General features: G+C 37.8%; 1 long non-coding RNA gene across 1 annotated transcript in view; it reads right to left on the bottom strand.

The window, feature by feature from the left end:
• Window positions 1-15,851, bottom strand: part of LOC143442833 (uncharacterized) — an 82,382-nt gene that overhangs the window by 36,312 nt on the left and 30,219 nt on the right. Inside the window, exons 2-4 of the long non-coding RNA XR_013111358.1 lie at window positions 11,696-11,783; window positions 7,548-7,710; window positions 4,540-4,606 (exon numbers count right to left, since the gene is read on the bottom strand). This is a non-coding gene — a long non-coding RNA (uncharacterized LOC143442833). The remainder of the gene's footprint in view (window positions 1-4,539; window positions 4,607-7,547; window positions 7,711-11,695; window positions 11,784-15,851) is intronic.

Raw genomic sequence — 15,851 nt, 5'->3', positions numbered from 1 at the left:
AAGAAACAAACTTGAAAGTATAAAACTGTAATAAAAAATTGGATGTCTAGTACCAAAGGGTCAGCTCTGAAAACCTGCATGCAGGTAACATTATATGGATTGAACATGTTATATTTATGAACATATATGTATTTGCATATACATATATGCACCCAGTAACAATTAGTGGGGAAAAAAGCCATGGATTTGAAGGAGAGTAGGGAGGGGTATGTGGGAAGGTTTGGAGAAAAAAAAAGGAAGAAAGAAATATTATTAAATTAAATTATATATAATTAAAGCATAATCTCAAAAACAGGCTCAACAGAACATTGGAGTTGACAAAATAATCAGTAAATTTGATTTTACATGGAGACTCTAAAATCTGGAAAACAAGCTAAAAATGAAGAAAATGGGAAGTGCCTAAGATAGCTGGAAGAGTGGAGTATTAAGATGATAGTATTGAAGTCAGAAAAATATATACCAGATAGAAACAAAAAGAAAGTGTAGAAATAAAGAAATAAGCCAAATATATCAAGGTTGAAAACTTCTAAAATTTATGAAATCTATACATTCAAAATGTACAAGATCCAAGTCTGATTTTTAAATGATCAACTTTAGACATATCATGTCTCCACTGTTAAAATCCAAGGACAAACTATGATGACAGAAATAGCAATACCTTATTCATAGTAATAAAAATAGTAGAATTCAAAAAAAAAAAAAAAAAAACAGCTAGCTGTTCAACAGCCTAGAAAAAAATCAGTAAATAAGTTTGTATCCTCCAAAGTTACTTTCAGAAAAGGAGAGAATAAAGACTTTCCCAGATGAGCAAACACAGAGAAAGTTTGTGCCTCAAGCCTCAATAAACTCTCAAAGGAAATCCTTTAGGCAGAATGGAGCTGACCCCAGTTAGTAATTCAAAATTGTTAAAATAAAGAACATGGTGAAAATAACTCTGTGTGCATGTATAAGGAAAAGGACATAGTTTTCCTGTCTTCTTTAACTCTTAAAAAAAAAGACATATGAACTTTTAAAAACTATATTACTGGTATTCTTTAATATAAATATGTATAACATTAAATATCCTAATATTTAATGCTACATTGGAGCAAATTTTGTATACTTTAAATCTGTATATACTTGAGCTTGCTTTCGATAAAGTAAAATTTATCATAAACTGTAGAGCAAACACTAAAGAAATAATGTAAAATATATGATAAAAATGAACAAAAGAATTTAAATGATATGCAAAATATCGGTAGGGAAAGTTTACAGCCAGCTTCAGCTGCATAGGGACTTCAAAGTCAGCCTGGGCTAGGTGAGCTCTTCTCACAGGAAAAAAAAAAATGTTGGAAACAAAGAAATAAAAAGTAAGAAAAATGAGAATTAGGAACTAGAGAAAAACATAAATGAAGAGAATAAGGCACACAGGAAACAATTAAAAACAAGTTGTTTTGTTTTAATTACTGTACTAAGACACTGTGACTAGGATGACACTGGAGCAGTAGCTGAGAGGTTACACGCTCCAGTCTAACAACCACAGGAAGAGAGGGAGAGACTAGACCTGGTGGGGACTTTTGGAACGTCCAGGCTTACCCCCGCCCTCCATGACACATCTTCTCCAACGAGGCCACATCTCTTAATACTTCTCAATCAGTTCCACTAACTGGGAACAAGAATTTGAATGTATGAGCCTATGGGGACCATTCTAATTCAAACTGCCACACAAATTAACCTCTGTGGTCAGGTGTGATCACATGCGGCTATAATTCTATCACTTGGCAGAATGAAGTGGGGTTGGAGCAGCAGGTCTTAGGTTGTATTTCAGTCTGAGTTTGAGGCTAGCTTTGGTCGTATCATAAAACACTGTGTCAAGAAAATAGCAAATAAATAAATAAACCAAACATTAAATGTAAACAAATCAAAGCATTATTGTTAATACACTGATGCAATAATACAAGGTTTTCTAAAAAGATGAGGAAAGGAATATGTCATGAAGACATTAATGGTATAAATGCTGTAAGACTATATTAGTACCAGAAAATATAAACTTTATAAAGAAAATGTCAGTAGAGACAGAGAGGATTTTTTAAATAATGAAGTATTTAAGAATACATATCAATTACCAATATGTATAGACAACAGGAAAGCACTAAAATTTATGAAATAAATGCAGATAGAACCAAAAAGATGAATAATCAATGAATAACAATTATACGCTTAAATGTATTCCCACAAAAAATAATTTTAAAAAGTAGCCAGAAATATTCTATTAATATATGACTTAATACCATATAATTCATAGAGCAGGACAACTCATGTCTATAAAATAGCTCACCAAGGAATAGAAAATGCACATTTTTTTCAATAGTACATAGAGAATTCTCTAGCGTATGCCATATGCTGAATCATTCAATAGTATCAATATATTTTTACACAAATGTATTATAAGTATTAGAGACATAGAATGGAAGTAACTTACAAATAAAATTTGGAAAATTTACAAATATTAGAAACTATGTCACTGTACTTCCAAATAACTCATAAATCATAGAAATCACAGTCTATTACACAAACATTTTGAACTAAATAAAAATGAACCATAACACTCAAAATTTATTACATAGCATTAAAGTACCATTAGAAGTAAAATTTATGACTACAAATGCCTATAATAGGAAAAAAGATATGTTGCAAATACATAATCCAAGCTTTGAACATAGGGAAGGAGAATAAGAGTAAATGTACTCTAAACCCAAAACAACAAATGGAAGTCATAGTAACTATTAGAACAGAAATCAATGTTCTCTCTCATATGTAGATCCTATGGGAGACTAGAAAGGGGCTGCTGGTGGAGGGGTTCCTTTAGGGATGGCAGAGGGAGAACATATGCAAAAGGAAAGCCTAGAGGGAGAATAGTGGGGGTAGAAAAGTTAAAGATGAAAAGGAGAGGGAGGTGGAAGAATGGGGAAATGAAGAGGAAAGTTAGGCAAAATGAAAACTGTATGAAGAAGGCATATGTAAACCTACTTCTCTTGTCAGATAGATAGATAGATAGATAGATAGATAGATAGATAGATAGATAGATAGATAGATACACACACACACACACACACACACACACACATATATATATATATACAATATATGAGACTTTTAAAAAATAGATTTAGAAGGGAGTAACCCTACATGGTTGGACAATGCTTCTCCCAGAAACTATGAGTTACTAAAAAAAAAAAAAAAAAAAAAGTCTCAGTATCAGATATGGGATACCTTCATATGAGCTATTGATCAGGAATGCCCCAGAGGACCCAACTTTAAAATACAGGTTCTTGTTATTATTTTTGGTTGCCTACCAGAGCTAGATGACAAGACACTGGCTATTCACAAGCACAGAAGAACCAAGGAACTTAAAGAAGGAACAGTACCAGATTTCAGGAGCTATCATCATACTAATGAAGTGATTAGCAACTGTTACATGCCTGGCAATCATAGGATGATAAATCTAAGAGATAAATGAGCAGATGGATAGATGAATATGTGGATGGATGAATGGATGGATAGATAGATGGGTGGATGGATGAACAAATGGTCACTAATTGCCTTTGAGAATTGTTGGATCACTATGCATTCTGATGCAAACCTAGAAATACTTTCATAGAATAACTAGCATAATTGAAAAACAAAAGGAATTAATTCTTGAAAGAGGTAAGTGCTCATAAAAGGTTGTATGACACTATAAGCCTTTACCCAGACTCTTTCAAATGGCATTGGATGTATACTTTGGGCAGACTATATTATGGGTTGAATTACATTATGAGTGGTGGGGTAGGGCTACCTTGGAGATAGGTATTAGCAAGATGAAACACTAAATAGAGATGGAAAGGCACAAGGGAGCCCAAAATATTCTTTATAGTTTTTCGGGTCCTGAGAGGACCAGGGCCAGATACTTTTAGTGGGCTCAACTGGCACCCCTCTTCACCTATACAGAGGCAAAACTGCTCATTCATCTACCTCTGGGAAAGTGGGTAGTTTTAGGACAACTTGAAGGACAGGTACATTCTGTGTACAGTGAAAAGAGGAACAAGACTTGAAACAAAGGCAATTCCAAAGTTAAAATCTAAAGAAAAGAGGATTGGGAGATATCAAGACTTCTATGAGATCTTTTTCTCTCTCTGCCAGAGTTGGAAAGTGTCTGTGGTATATGTAACCTCCTGTTCTACCTCAAGCCCAAACAAGGTACAAATAGCTAGGTGTGACTGTTGTGGACAGTGGGATGGTAGTGACTTAGACATGATAGGCATAAGTATCTGAGCATGGGTCCTGAAGATATAAGGACATGAAACAGTTTCTTTTTTTCCATTCTACTTGCCACTGTAAAAAGAAGGTATTAGAAGAAACAGAACATGAAGAAGAGAGTGAAGAGAAGTTCAGCAAAACTGAGAGCAAAAGAAACATAGTCATAGGTTTATACAAGATGTCTCTTCTCATTGTCATGTATCACTCTCTGTTTTCTGATGAGAAAATTAACTCAAAGCCAAAAATATGAATATGCCTCACCAACAGTATGAAAATAGAATTTCACTGGGGTCCCTGATATGGTCCATATGCCTCGATGCTTGGATAGCTGAAAAAGAGAAACATGGCTTACCCTGACTGTATCCCAGAAGTTTTTGCTTTTCCATATACAATTAATCATGGACAAGAAAGAGGCAGTTCGAATAACAGTTTCACTTATTTTTTTATCTCAAGGTTACTTATAGATGTGTTTAAGGAACAGACAGGCTTTCTCCTCAAACATAAAAATTCCTTTTGAGTCCCTGTCTTATTTTCCAGAACTTTCTATTCATCTATCTCAATTAGACAGCAATCTCTGTGAGATCAATGATTGTGTGCCTTCTCTTTTCTGCTGTGTCACCCAATCATAAACAAACCTTAAGAGAAGTAAATGAACAGAACTCAGAACCTTTAACCACATGGGTCTGCTTCCTCCATCTGTACATCAAGGAGAATTCCTCAAGTCTACAAGACTACCAATAGGATGCCTGTTTCCAGGGAAATGAAACATCTAGAGGACTGTGCTTTGCTAGTTTTTTTTTTTTTTTTTTTTTCTCTTTTAAATGTGACATTGGTAGCTAGCTTTCATGTGTCAGATTCCTTTGTACATAAACACTAGTTTCCTTTGGTGCATTGGGTGCTTGCATCCTGAAGCAATGTTCTAATCTCCTTGGAATCAAATTTCACAATTACATTGCAGAAACTGTCACGGGTTCAAACAGGATCCATCTCAAGGGCGTATGCTATGCAATGTCTTTAAATTGCTGGGTTTGAAAAGCTGGCACCTTGACTCTCTCCTCCAAGAGCTGTGGCTTCATTATACACTGATTTGCATGCATAATGCTAAGAAAGGAAGGGGAATATTTACTGGGTGGGATCAAGGATCCCTCTTCTGTACACCATCATTCAAAATGATTCTTATTTGTGTGTTTCACTTGTCATTTAGTTTCTTCAGAAAACGAAGATTCAAAGAAAGGATCAAAGGAGGAATGGAAACATGAGCCAGTGAGTTTGTTTCAGCATTTCCCTGACCTCTTCTGGTAACAGCCTATTGTCAAGGAGGGAAGAAAACTCAAGCTTGAGACCTATCATTGTTTTATGTATGAAATTAATAACGTTAATGTTATTCAGTAACTATTTCTTCAGGAATAACTAACCTTTGGGTGATGTTAAAAGAGCAGAAAGCTCTGGTCTCAGTTGGACTGGATGTAGTCACCTGCATTTGGAACCTAAGTTATATGTGTTAGTAGATAGTCAGGCCCACAGAGCTTCCCGACCAATCAGTTTATTTAAGCAGCTCTGAGTTGAAAGAAAGAACCTGTTTAAAAACAGAGATAGAATGCAGTTGGGGAAGCCATCCAATATCAACATCTGGCTTTCACACACTAGAGTACACATATGCATATGCACCTGCTAGCATATGTGTGCTTGTGTACGTGTGTGTGTGTGTGTGTGTGTGTGTGTGTGTGTATACACAAATAAAATAATAATAATAATAATAATAAAAGACATGTGTTCATAATAAAAAAATGTGCATTGCTCATGCAGATCCTCATGAGCAATGTTGTTTCACTCTTTTTTTGTTTGCACTACACTGATGAGATTTATAAGATGTTTTCTAATTTTTGTTGCTTGTTTCTGATTTTCTGAACACTTTGAACATAACCTCGGGTATTATAAGTCCACGGAAACTCTCTTTCTCCCGTGAGCAACCAGACTACCTAACCCCTGTCATGCCTTTTCCCTAGAACTTGAAATTCTTTACACTGCTACTTTCATGCAGAATAGATTTCTATTCTCTGAAGCCTTGGGCTGGCTGACCTCTGAGGAACAAGAGCCCTAAAGGGACTAAGGAAAGCAAATTTCAAGAATAGAAGATATCATAACAATAATGAGTCTTAATTATTAAGAATTTAAATTCACATGGGGCACACTGCCTATTACAATTCAGAATATGCAATAAGCTAATTTGTAACCCTGAGCAAATGGATTAGTAAATTTTCAGTTTCTTTCTTTGTAGAATAGAAATAAATGTAATATTGTTTTGATTACTGCATGAGGTAAACTGAGAATAATTCTCAGGCATATAATCTCATAATCATTAAGGAACAGATCTGGAAGGGAGAGCAATCTGGCTGTGACATTGATAACTACACTGACCATCAGGCTCAAGCTGGCAGATCTGGCTGGCAATGGAAATGTTCCTATTCCTCCCACATCATTCCACTCGGATTCCTCCTGATGCTGTGCACTCAATGGTAAAGGACCATATTCATCAGAGGAGGACCTTCTCAAAATCATTAAGGGCCATGAGTAGTAGTGTGTCCCAGTTCCTCCAAAAAAGCTCTCAAAAAATAGATCTGAAAGATACCTGGTATATTGTAAATTATTAGTAAAGAGCAGTATTGCTAACTCATATTTTAATGATTCATATTCTCTTTTGTATTTTGAAATGGTATATATCTCAGGAATTATGAAGAAAACTCCTAATTTTGTTGTTGAGAAGGCATTTCTATTCTTATCAAATTAGAAGTATCTATGAAAAGAAAGAAGCTAGGATGGGCTTCTGAAATGTATTTTTATATGTATACATTAAACATTTTTATTTAAGATTTTATTTCCTGTCCAATATTACAAAATGCCATTGTTGTTTTTATTAGACTCTGGCTTTGTGGTTGATCTTTCAGTTTAACCATAGGTCTAGTCAATCAGATTCTGTTATATAAATATAATAAACTTCAGTCTCATAAGCCTTTTATTAGAGGGTATTATCTTTTTATTGTATGCAAGAAAATAGGCCACCTAGATTCCATCTCATGAAAGGATATGTTCCAGTTGCCAGCAAGTATCCTAGTAAACCACCCAAGGACATACACGCCCTGCTGGGTGGCCTCTTGTATAATGACTAACCAAGGTAGAAGCTGAAGGGTACTTTTGGCCCCACTATGGAACAACTCTGTGTGGGATGTCACTTTGTTAATCCTGTATCCCTGTTCAGCTTCTCCACCTACCTGATCCTTCTCTCATCTCTCCTCTCTCTTCTTTGCTCTCAAATCCCAAATATTCCACAAACCAATTGGTTACTAAATATTCTGTGGTTGGGCAATGCTTCACTCTGTAGACTCAAGTAAGTAGAGTTGAATGAAAAGGGTTGCTTTTGGAGATAGAAAAGACCTGTGAAACAAGAAGAAATAAGAGACCGAAATGGTATTTTCAAACATAGAATATTAAAAGGTAGGATCAATGATAGTAGAGAAAAAACTAGTGGGTTAGTATAGGTTACTCCAGTTCATCTTGGATGTAACAAGATAAAGGCAAAGAGAATTCATGATGATATCAAATTGTTCTATTTGGGAAAGTTCTCTGTTGGCTGTCTTCTGCTAGCTTATGTCAAATAACAACATTCTGTCAGTTTGGAAATACTAAACTTCAACCTAGGCAGCTATATTTTGATTTTTGGTATACTTTTATTGTTGTTGTTGCTTTGGAGCTCAGTGCAAGACATTAATTCAAAACAATGACCTTCCGTGATGTCTATTGAACACCAGGCTGTGACATAGTATGTTGGATCTAAAGAAATGTATAAAATGTTACATTCAAGGGGCTACTCAGGAAGATGATACACATGTAAGCATTTAGACTTCTCCATGTGTGCAGATGTAGTCATCAAATAACTAAATTAGAATGTAAGATTTAAGTGACAAAATTTGATCCAATATAATTACATAGCAAAAATAAAAGAAATGTGCACAGAAAATTAACACTTGATCAGGCAAATTTGGGGAAACAAGATGAGCTTCTGGGGACTCTGAAGACTGTGTGGAAATGGACGCATACTCTGACATGTAATTTTTTCTTCTTTTTAAAAAATTTTATTTTTTATTTTTTTTTTGACAGTCCAGACTTTATCCCTCTCCCAGGTCACCATCCAACTGTTCCACATCCCACACCTCCTCCCCCAACCCCCGTCTCCAAGAGGCTATCCCAACCCCACCCAGCCACCCTACCAGACCTCTCCACACCCTGGAGCCCCCAAGTTTCTTGAGGGTTAGGTGCATCTTCTCTTACGGAATCCTCTGCTATATATGTGTTGGGGGCCTCATATCAGCTGGTGTATGCTGCCTGGTTGGTGGCTCAGTGTCAGAGATCTCGGGGATCCAGGTTAGTTGAAACTGCTTGTCTTCCTATAGAGTGGCCCTCCTCCTCAACTTCTTCTAGCTTTTCCCCAATTCAACCACAGGCATCAACAGCTACTGTCCATTGGTTGGCTGTAAATACCTGCATCTGACTCTTTCAGCTGATTATTGGGCCTTTCAGAGGGCAATCATGATAGGCCCCTATTTGTAAGCACACCATAGCATCAGTAATAGTGTCAGGCCATGGGGCCTACCCCTGACATGGATCACAATTTGGGCCTGTCACTGTACCTCCTTTTCCTCAGGCTCTTCTCCATTTTTGTTCCTGCAGTTCTTTCAGACAGGAACAATTATGGATCAGAGTTTTTGACCATGGGATGGCAACTCCATTCCTCCACTTGATGCCCTGTCTTTCTACTGGAGGTGGACTCTACAAGTTCCCTGTCCCCACTATTGAGCATTTCATCTAACGTTCCTCCCTTTGAGTCCTGAGAGTCTCTCACCTCTCATGTCTCCGGTACCTTCTAGAGGGTCCCCCTACCTCCTCCCTCTGGAAATTGTCTGTTTCGATTGTTTCTGCTGGCCCTCAGGGCTTCAGTCTTGTCCCCCCATGCACCTACCACCAATTCCTGATTCCTGATCAATCTCACATGTAACTTTAAAAAAAAAAAAAAAAAAAAAAAAAAAAAAAGCTTTATCGAAGAGAATTGCTAGACCAGACCTCTCTCGTCATGATAAATGAACTGATTCAATTCCTGCTACTAATCCCATGAATCTTTGCAGTTGTTCTGGAAATTGAAAACTCAGAGTCTAAAAATTACTGTAACTTCAGCAGGATGGAAAAGCCATGCCAGTTTAAATGCATCTGACCTGCCATCTTAAGGTCATCGTAATGTATTACTACAGAGCATGTTTGGTGCACTAAGGAGATCTGGAAGGTTGTAGATAAGAAGGCTTTGCACAGACAAGGTCTACACTGTGGATGCACTGCACAACTGTCTCCCAGAAAACTTTCCACCTACAGAGCTTAGGTCAGACCAAATCCTGGGTCCTGAATACATACACCAGGAAAAGAGGCTAGATAGACATTTGTACTGTAGAGTGAAAAATTATAAAGGCCATTTTATGAAATATGTGTAGATTTTTCGCCTTACAGAACTCGGAACTGAAAATAAGATTTCAGGCCTTCACATTCCAGGTGAAGGACACTTGCTGGATTACATTCCCCAAGCCTCGCCCAAGGCAGGAAGGCATTCCTGACTACAGATAAAGATGCTACCACCTAGGTGGGGCCATAGCCCTATAGCCGGAAAAAGTAAAGATAGTAATCTGAAATGGCAGAATAGGACACAATAGCATGGTGAAAACCACATTTTTGAGAAGAATGAGTGTGCAGAGTGATCTCACATGACTCTAGATCATTTGGGCTAGATTCTCTGAAATGTTCCACTGTTCTTGGTTACCCCTCCCTTGGTCTTCCTAGTGCTATGTTCTTCCCAGTGTTATGTTTACAAAATTTGTAAAACAACCAATCATGTGTAAGCGTGCGAAAATGCCTTCCTCCCCCCACCCCATGCTATAAAAGACCCTTTAACCCACCACACGGGGCCAAAAACCCTGCTCTTGGAGCTAAAGAGCTTGTCGTTTTTGACCGCCGGCTCCTCCCCTAATAAACCTCTGCTGATTGCATCCAGGTATGGTTTCTTGTGATTTTTGGGTGGTCGCGATTTCCGGAGGCTTGAGGAAGGGTCTCCCGAGTATGGGGGTCTTCAGTACAATGGCCCAACAAATGAGCTGATGAAACAGAAAAATCCTCTGCATGCTGCATTCAATATCCATCTGACTTCATTCATTCATTCATTCACTCATTCATTCACTGACAAATGCTAGGAGTGTTGTTAGTCCTGCCTCTGGAAGTAACTAAGATCTACCAGGGTATGCAACACAGGAAGCATCAGCAATCATTGAAATTACTGGCATTTAGCCAGAAGCTATATCAAAAATAGGGTGAAATAGGGAAGGAATTCTATAACTCAGGCTGTGGGGAAGCACTTTGCAAGGAAAGAGATAAGAACTGGAAACCATGGAGCCAGAAAATTTTGGCCAGAGAGAAGGGTATCAGGTGTGTGCTGGGGAATTAATTTTAAAAAATGAGGAACAACATGCCAGGGAACTCAGAGAAAGCAGACAGCACGGCTTATGTGAAGAAGTAGAGTTAACATGATGACAGAAGATTGTTAACTTTTCTTTTTTTTTTACTTTTTAAATTAATTTTTTCACACAGTATGTTCATTTTATCATGTTTTTCTCCTCCCCCAATCTTCTCACATCCTCCCTGTCTCTCTATCTACCAGCCTTCATGTTCTATCAGTATCTCTCTCGTTCTCTCCAAATAATATAAAACGAAGTGGAAATTAAAACAAATAAAAATACCAAGATAAAACACACACACACACACACAAAAAAAAAAAAAAAAAAAAAAAAAAAAAAAAAAAAAAAAAATCAAACAAGCACGGAATGCATTCTATATACTCTGGGACATGGGGCCTACACTAGAGTGTTGATATGTCCAGTGACCCTGCACTGGAGAAAAATGATTTTGCCTTTCCCAATGGGTATCAGTAGCATATAACTTTGTCTTAAGGTGTGACTTTGTGTCCCCTTCTCCTTCTCAGTGTTGGGATTTCTGTCTGGTTTGAACCTGTTCAGGTCTTATGAGTGTAGTCTCTGTATTTCCTATGTATTTCTTCTTCTTCTTCTTCTTCTTCTTCTTCTTCTTCTTCTTCTTCTTCTTCTTCTTCTTCTTCTTCTCCTTCTCCTCCTTCTCTTCTTCCTCCTCCTCCTCCTCCTCCTTCTTTTCTTTTCTTTTTATCAAGTTTTCTTATCTACTTTCAATAGAACTATTGGGAAAATAAGACTCTTTTCAGTGGGAGTCCTATAATTCAGGTAAAAGCAGTCGGGAAAGTGGAATGATAGAGAACATGTCTTTTGCAAAACTGAACAAAGGAGCTGGGTGCTCTCACCTTCCTAATGCTGATAATTATCTGTGAAGACCTCTTCTGCTCCCAAGATGAGTTTCTGCAGGTTTCAAAGGATCTCATTCCAGAGCAGCTGTAAGGGGTAGACAAGAGGTTTTCAACACCTGAAGCTGTCTGGCTTAAAAATAAAGGATTCTGAAACTCAGTCTGAATGCACTTCTTTGTAGAGGCCCCTGTTTAATATTTAAAAGTTAGAATGGCTCAAAATCACAGCCAAGTTCATCATGAAATATTTATAAACAAGCCCACAGTTTAATTGTATCTTTATTCGCCATTTGTAATTTAACTGTGGTAACTTAATTAAATGGAATTAAGTATCAGAAGTGAAAAGACTCTTAGCAGCTACTTCATGTTTCCTTTTATATGAGAGGGAGGATGCCTACCCAGAGATATGACAGGACAAGGACAAGGTCACATAACAGATGAGAATCAAAACACAGATTGAAGTTTTGTCTCAAATCTTATTTTCTTATAGTAGAAGCTAGATTTGGCAGGATAGATTTGTATATTTTTTGTTTAAAAACATGACAAATGCATCTCTTGGGATATCTCTTCATAATTAGCCATAAATGTATGAGCATTTCCATTTTCATGGCACTTAATTCTGTCCCTTTAAGAATAATAGTAAACTATTTTTTTCTAGTGACCACAATAGCAGTAGCGCTTTAATAATACACCACCTAGTGGACATGTAAATCAAAACACATTTTTTTCCCCTCCTCATGGATCACTCAGGAAGAGAAATACCTTCCTCAGGCTCACATTTTAATCAATATCATTATCTCCCTGAGTGCTACATGATTAAAAATAACACTGAAAATTGTCCTACTTCCAGAACCCAGCAGGGAGGATGACACTGCTCAAAAGAAAGTTGGTTCACAAGAATGAAGGTATTTGCGGTCACACTGGAAACTTACCTGTAATTTATAGGAAGAGAAAACAAAACAGAAGCAGGCTAACTATGCTGCTGCTTTTTCATGTTAGGGATACTCAAGGGACATGGAAAGCAGTGGGTGCTAAGCTGAACATTTTACCATACCTAACTTGGAAAGAAAACTGAAAGTGGAAAAAGGACAAGAGAGAGAATGAGAGCAGAAGGGAGGGGAGAGGAAAGGAGGAGAGGGGAGGGGAGGGCAGAGGAGGGCAGGGGAGGGCAGGGGATCAGAGGAGAGGGAAGGGAAGGGAAAGGAAGAGAAGGGAAGGGAAGGGAAGGGAAGGGAAGGGAAGGGAAGGGAAGGGAAGGGAAGGGAAGGGAGGGAAGGGAAGGGAAGGGAAGGGAAGGGAAGGGAAGGGAAGGGAAGGGAAGGGAAGGGAAGGGAAGGGAAGGGAAGGGAAGGGAAGGGAAGGGAAGGGAAGGGAATTAAAGAAAAGTTCTAGCAGGGGAAAATTCTAAGCATGAAGAAGCACCAAAAACATGATCAGATCTTGAATTGGAATTGGAATATAGTGTGCTCAAAGACAGAAGACTTTGGCCCCTGTCTTTGTTTTGGGTAGGGAGGATTGAACAGTGCCACACAAACAAGGAAAACCTTGGCAGAACCCTTGGGGAGACCCACAACCAGAATGGCAGGTTCAATGGCTTTCCCTGAGGCAATGGAGGCAGATGAACATAGCCTCCAAGCAACCAATGTTTTGCTATTCTAAGAGAAAAGATGCACTCTTGTATCCAAGTCTTTCTTTGAGTGAGATTAACTCCAACAGATGAACACAGCCTCCACAGAACAAGGGCCTTAGCTCTGGGTGTTCATGTGGACAGTTCAAGATGGTATCCACCACAGTCTTGTCTCCCCGTCTCTTTAGAAGGTAAGCAAGACATACTTTCATCGTCTTCCAAGGCTGGATAAGTCAATATGCAGCACTCAATGTTCTAAATATGTCCATGTCAAACATATCTTAGAAGCCTACATGGTGATAAGATAGAAACCTAGTTTGTTCTTCCCTGCTATTTACCACGTATTTATGCATCACTTTGAGTCTTGACCTCAATGTAGCTCATTTCCTATAAAGTGAAGATAATAATAGCATCTCTTTGATGTGAGATATTATAGAGATTTAGTGAGTTACTGACCATGAACTAGCACAATGTGCTATCCATTCAGAAAGATAGCTCACATTGTGCACATGTGTTCGTGTGCACACACACACATATGCACAAATTCTCAACATTCTTGTCTAACCAATTACTTTAGAAACTTCTAGTCCCATTTTGGAGATCTGAAAAGTTAAATTTATTTCCATAATAATGCTGTGATATCAATTAACTTTTTGACTCCTCTGTTTCCTTGAATGAAAAAAACGAAGTTTACCAAGACTGCAAGGCATGTGTTAACATGATATATATTGAGTTTTTCTTTCTGTATTAATATGTGATGACATTATTAATACCCTTTAAAAACAAATAGCATTTAAAATTAAAACATTCTAACTTATTTTTCTAACTTCCAATGTGATTCCTACTGATTCAAGTCTTTGGGGGCCTAGATAACTGTCACAATTACATAAAGGCCTCAAAACAAAACTTCCCCTCCGTACCACCAAGACTATGACTATCCCTCCTTGACTCTTAGAAAGATGCTCTTAGCTTTGAACATTAAGATCAAGTCAAAACATAATCCTGGAAAGGGGGATGAAAGATTGAGAAGAAAAACAAAAAAGAAATCTCCATCAACTTTTCTAAGTTCATAACTGGGGTGTATTCCTGAATCCAAAGATAGGTTAACAAAAGAAGAACCAGCAGGTTTAATCATTTCTCCCTGGAAATCAACTCTCAGAATGCAATGTCTTGGAACTCTGTCTTAAATACTATTTCAACAGAATGCCATAAATCTCAAGCCAACTACAAGATCAAGGGGAGAGCAACACCGGGCTTTGCAAGAGATAAGAAAAATGAAAAACAAACAAACAAATAAAACAAACAAACAAAACACAGTAAAAACTGTTTCCAAATTCCACTAGCCCTGCTGGCACATTTTACTAAACCTATAAGTAAGATAATTATTCATGGCTCTGTCCTTAGATTGGAAAGTGGAGAAGGGGACCTTTGGTCCCCATGAAGTCTGTCTGGTTACCAAGCAGAGTTATCTGTCTTCATCTCAACAATTCTCATTTTAAAGTGACACATTCACATTTCCTTCAGAAATTGAGGAAGGAGATAGAAATTATACAGTAAGCTCTATCCCTCAAATAGTCAAATGGATGGTTCCAGAATGTTAAGTAATACATAAGAAAACTATTCACTGCAGTAAGAATTTGAGCCATAAATAAATAAATAAATAAATAAATAAACAAATAAAACAGAATAGCCAGGTGGCATTAGATGGATCGTGTCCAGCTGCTTAGGAGCTGATTGTTCCAGGGCACAGGCATTGGAAGAACAATGTGGGCTTTGTTGCTCAATATGCTATATAGTAAGGCTGTAATGATTACTACTGAGCTGAATTACTCCTGTCAGTTTGACAGCCCAACAGAGCAGCAGCAATACAGTGTTAAGCTTGCAGAATTAGAAGAAGAGGCAATTTTACAAAACATATAAAGATCTTCTCTCTTCATCTTTCTGAGCCCTACCTCTAAGGTTTCAAGAGAGAGGAGAGGAAATAGTAGTGGAGATGTAGCTTGATCATCAGAAAATGCTTCAGAAGAAAGAGCAAGTAAAATTGTTAAGAAAATAAATAAAATAACACATAGCTGTTCTGTGCCTGTACAGCATCTCTCTGGACTCCAGAGCTCAGGGTCACATGTGACTCATAGATGCTAAGAGTGTTCTACACAATTCTTATGTGACCCTCCCTGCCCTTGTGGATTGTAAGCCAATATCAGTCCAGGAGGGCAAATTGGAGCAGAGAGGATGAAACTGGGGTGTGGAAGTCCTGTGTGTACTTATAGTACTGACAACACCAGGACCAGCTACAGGGAGGCAGGTCGACTTCACCTGGAGTGATTCAAGTCTTATTTAGTTTTGGGAAATGAAGGTCAGAATATCTATGACCTTTGGCATTAGCAGAAGGCTTAAGATATTGAGATGCCTCATAAGTATGGAGAGGCATGTTAGGAATCTCAGGAGCTAGCTGAACAGATTTTTATCGGAAGAAAGGAGGTTACACCTGTAATCTCAATCAACGCTACCTGACATTAGGTTTGTTGG

Source organism: Arvicanthis niloticus, chromosome 6 (genome assembly GCF_011762505.2).
Source record: "Arvicanthis niloticus isolate mArvNil1 chromosome 6, mArvNil1.pat.X, whole genome shotgun sequence".
NCBI lineage: Eukaryota > Metazoa > Chordata > Mammalia > Rodentia > Muridae > Arvicanthis > Arvicanthis niloticus.
Note: the sequence above shows the minus strand (reverse complement) of the source record. Positions and strands in the feature narration are given on the sequence as shown.